The sequence below is a fragment of the Perca fluviatilis genome, chromosome 3 (genome assembly GCF_010015445.1).
Source record: "Perca fluviatilis chromosome 3, GENO_Pfluv_1.0, whole genome shotgun sequence".
In the NCBI taxonomy this organism is placed as follows: Eukaryota; Metazoa; Chordata; class Actinopteri; order Perciformes; family Percidae; genus Perca; species Perca fluviatilis.
The window spans coordinates 45,824,519-45,829,518 of NC_053114.1; positions in this window are offsets into that span (position 1 = coordinate 45,824,519).

A 5,000-nucleotide genomic window follows, 5' to 3' on the forward strand; every position below is an offset into this window, starting at 1 on the left:
ATTACATTATAAACAGAAATGTTGTTAGGTCTACATTACATTATAAACAGAAATGTTATTAGGTCTACATTACATTATAAACAGAAATGTTGTTAGGTCTACATTACATTATAAACAGAAATGTTGTTAGGACTACATTATATTATAAACAGAAATGTTGTTAGGTCTACATTACATTATAAACAGAAATGTTGTTAGGCCTACATTACATTATAAACAGAAATGTTGTTAGGACTACATTACATTATTAACAGAAATGTTGTTAGGTCTACATTACATTATAAACAGAAATAATCGATTATGAGCCAGCTGATTATTGATGCAGCATCGTCCATGTCCACGATTCAATGCATCGATTATTTGATTAATTTCAACAGCTCTACTATCATTGCAAATGTTTTAATGTAGGCCTAACCACATTTCTGTTGACATATTCTGGTGATATTTATACACATTCAGGAGGTGCCATGTGCTCAGCGCTGTACAGTTTGATGTATCCAAGTTATTTAGTATCAGAGCACTGAGACAAGAAGTCTAGTTTATGCAAAATGCGGAGCGATGCGACAGAAGCGCCAGCCAATCGGAGTGAAGGGGCAGCTCGAGTCGAGGAAAAATAGTCCAAGATGGGAGAAAACGCTTCAGGACATCTGGTATTTCTGTACATATCTGACATGTTTTGGCATTTTATCTCGTATATTTTACTTTTATTGAGAAATAAATACTTTTAAATCCCAAAAAACTACTAAAATCTGCGATGGCAAGTCGAGCTGGTACCACGTGGTGGAACATCGCCATAGTTACCGACCAGCTGAAGAGCTTCTAAGGTGGTATGGTTGTCCTCTGAGTGTCTGTCGGGTCTTTCTATTGGCTGTCGGTGATCCACGTTGTGTTAACAGTCTGTATTTATCTCTGCACAGTGTCAGCTGTTGTTTTTATTCTGTTCCTGAGTAAGGTCTCCTGCACACTGGCTGCGTGGCGTGTCCGTTGTTTATTTGGGCTGCCGTGGTAACCGGGTAACCGCGAGCGCTCGGGTTCACAGGATGGGTTGTGTCTCACTTTCTCACTTTTAATGTTCGTGTCTGAGCGAAGTCGGTCGGTCGGTCGGTGAGAGGAAACTTTAATATTAATATTCAGGGCTGTCAGCAAATCATTAAACACTGAGTGGACCCTGGTGTGTGTGTGTGTGTGTGTGTGTGTGTGTGTGTGTGTGTGTGTGTGTGTGTGTGTGTGTGTGTGTGTGTGTGTGTGTGTGTGTGTGTGTGTGTGTGTGTGTGTGTGTGTGTGTGTGTGTGTGTGTGTGTGTGTGTGTGTGTCAGATAAACTGGACTTAATTAAACCTTGCAGCTGCAGCTTTTGTTAAATCCAGTTTGAAACGAAGCCGTCTGAGCAGGTCTAGCCCCCTCCCCTACCCCTCCCTCAGTAGCGTGCTGGCGGGGGCGCACGGCGTGTGTGTCCCCCTCTCTGTGGCGTGCTGGCGTGTTGTCACACATTATAATTAAGTTATCTCTGAGCGGGCGTGGCGTGCTGGTCTACCTCTCTGCAGGAATGTTGTTGTCTGTCTGAGTCGAAACATTATAAATCATTGCATCATTATAAAGTAATTAATATCACTCCCACTCATTTAAAAAGACTCCCAAAATGTTCTTTCACAAGTCTGCTGCAGACTGAGGGTGTAAAATAGGATTCCTTATTTATATTAATCTGCAAAAACAACAGATGTGGAATCAATAAAATCGTTAGGCCTGCTCCCTCTTAGTGGATCAGTCGACTAATCGATTGTTTTGGTCTCAGTCAGCTTAGATCTCTGTACTCCATTAGTCATGTCTGATGCTGTTTTCATGCTGAATGACTTATTTCCAAGAAACGTACGAGCTCATCTCTGGTAAACACAAGAATTAAAGTGGTGCTTTAACACGACTCTTAGTGGAGAAACTCAGAGTTACAGATCTGTCGATTAAGGGTTAGGGTTAGACTAACGGACTAATGAAATCTGCCCAAAACGTGCCGTTTGCTTTGTTTTCTCAGTCTGAACGTTTGTGGGGAACGTTCCTCCGATCGCTGGCTGACCCGCTCAGAGCACTAGCCTATCACTGGCTGACCCGCTCAGAGCACTAGCCTATCGCTGGCTGACCCGCTCAGAGCACTAGCCTATCACTGGCTGACCCGCTCAGATTGTTCATATCGCTGGCTGACCCGCTCAGAGCGCTAGCCTATCGCTGGCTGACCCGCTCAGATTGTTCACCAATCGCTGGCTGACCCGCTCAGATTGTTCGCCAATCGCTGGCTGACCCGCTCAGAGCGCTAGCCTATCGCTGGCTGACCCGCTCAGATTGTTCGCCAATCGCTGTCTGACCCGCTCAGAGCACTAGCCTATCGCTGGCTGACCCGCTCAGATTGTTCGCCAATCGCTGTCTGACCCGCTCAGAGCACTAGCCTATCGCTGGCTGACCCGCTCAGATTGTTCGCCTATCGCTGGCTGACCCGCTCAGAGCACTAGCCTATCGCTGGCTGACCCGCTCAGATTGTTCGCCTATCGCTGGCTGACCCGCTCAGAGCGCTAGCCTATCGCTGGCTGACCCGCTCAGATTGTTCGCCTATCGCTGGCTGACCCGCTCAGATTGTTCGCCTATCGCTGGCTGACCCGCTCAGATTGTTCGTCTTCTCTTTCATTTTTCTATTGTCTGTTTTTCTACACTTTGATTCCCCACAGCAGCATGTTTATAGAGAAGTCTTTGCATGAGGGAGCGAACTGTTAGCGCACTCTGAGAAAAAGAGAAAAAGGAAACGGCGAGTTAGTTTCCGTTGTTTATTTCTTTGTTCTGCTTGGTCTGAATGTTGCTGGGCAGCATTTCTCTCTCAGCTTTTTATATCCGAGGATTCTGGGTAACGTTGTAAATTAAAATTGAGTATAAAAGTTCAACAATGTGTGTTTGTTTTGTTTACTTTATTCCTAAAGGTACTCTGAAAACATCTGGCCACTACTAGCATGTTAGCATTGGTTAGGATGTTGGCATATATTAGCATGTTAGCATTAGTTAGCATGCATTGGTTTGCATATATTAGATATAGGCCTATTAGTATGTTAACATATGTTAAGATGTTAGCATATATTAGATATATTAGCATGTTAACATATGTTAAGATGTTAGCATATATTAGATATATTAGCATATTAGCATTAGTTAGCATGCATTGGTTTGCATATATTAGATATAGGCCTATTAGTATGTTAACATATGTTAAGATGTTAGCATATATTAGCATGTTAGCATTGGTTAGGATGTTAGCATATATTAGATATATTAGCATGTTAACATATGTTAGGATGTTAGCATATATTAGCATGTTAGCATTGGTTAGGATGTTAGCATATATTGGCATGTTAGCATATGTTAGGATGTTAGCATATATTAGATATATTAGCATGTTAACATATGTTAGGATGTTAGCATGTTAGCATTGGTTAGGATGTTAGCTGTATTAGCATGTTAACATATGTTAGGATGTTAGCATATATTAGCATGTTAGATATATAAGCATGTTAGCGCATGTTAGGATGTTAGCATATATTAGCATATATTGGCATATAGTAGCATGTTAGAATATAGTAGCATGTTAGCATATAGTAGCATATTAGCAACAAAAGTGTCAGAAAAATACATTGAAATTAATGACAAAGTGTTGGCAAAGGGCAGCATGTCCTCGTACAGTATGAAGGACCGGTTGCTTCTTTATTAAAGAGTTAAAAAAACATCAAAATAGTCGACAAACATCGGAGAAGCGGCAAAGGAGCCGAACCAAAACGTTAAAAACAATCAGATAAAGCAACGAAAACAGAAAAAACTACCCAGTTGTTAAAAACTACAAAAAAACTCAGAGAAAACACCAAAAACGTGTTAACGCCTGTTTACAGGGCTCGATATGAGCAATGGCCCGGGGCCAGTAAAAGACTACATCGGGCTAGTTGATTGGCCAGTCTCTGGCCCCCGTGGGCTAGTTGATTGGTCAGTCTCTGGCCCCCGTGGGCTAGTTGATTGGTCAGTCTCTGGCCCCCGTGGGCTAGTTGATTGGTCAGTCTCTGGCCCCCGTGGGCTAGTTGATTGGTCAGTCTCTGGCCCCGTGGGCTAGTTGATTGGCCAGTCTCTGGCCTGCGCGGGCTAGTTGATTGGCCAGTCTCTGGCCTCCGCGGGCTAGTTGATTGGTCAGTCTCTGGCCTGTGGGCTAGTTGATTGGTCAGTCTCTGGCCTCGTGGCTGGTTGATTCGTCTGGCCTGCGGGGGTAGTTGATGTCAGTCTCTGGCCCCGTGGGCTGGGTTGATTGGTCGGTCTCTGGCCTACGAGTTGATTGGCCAGTCTCACGGTCTCGGGGCTAGTTGATTGGCCAGTCTCTGGCCCCCGTGGGCTAGTTGATTGGCCAGTCTCTGGCCTCCGCGGGCTAGTTGATTGGTCAGTCTCTGGCCTGCGCGGGCTAGTTGATTGGCCAGTCTCTGGCCCCCGTGGGCTAGTTGATTGGCCAGTCTCTGGCCCCCGTGGGCTAGTTGATTGGCCAGTCTCTGGCCCGCGCGGGCTAGTTGATTGGCCAGTCTCTGGCCTGCGCGGGCTAGTTGATTGGCCAGTCTCTGGCCCCCGTGGGCTAGTTGATTGGCCAGTCTCTGGCCCGTGGGGCTAGTTGATTGGCCAGTCTCTGGCCCCGTGGGCTGGATTGATTAGTGATCTCTGGCCCGCGTGGAAGCTTGGATTGGCCAGTCTCTGGCCCGTGGAGCTGGTTGGTTAGCCGTCTGGCCCCGTGGAGCTGATTGATTGGCCAGTCTCCTGCGCCTGGGGCTAGTTGATTGGCCAGTCTCTGGCCTGCGCGGGCTAGTTGATTGGTCAGTCTCTGGCCCCGTGGGCTAGTTGATTGGCCAGTCTCTGGCCTCTGCGGGGCTAGTTGATTGGTCAGTCTCTGGCCCCCGTGGGCTAGTTGATTGGCCAGTCTCTGGCCCCCGTGGGCTAGTTGATTGG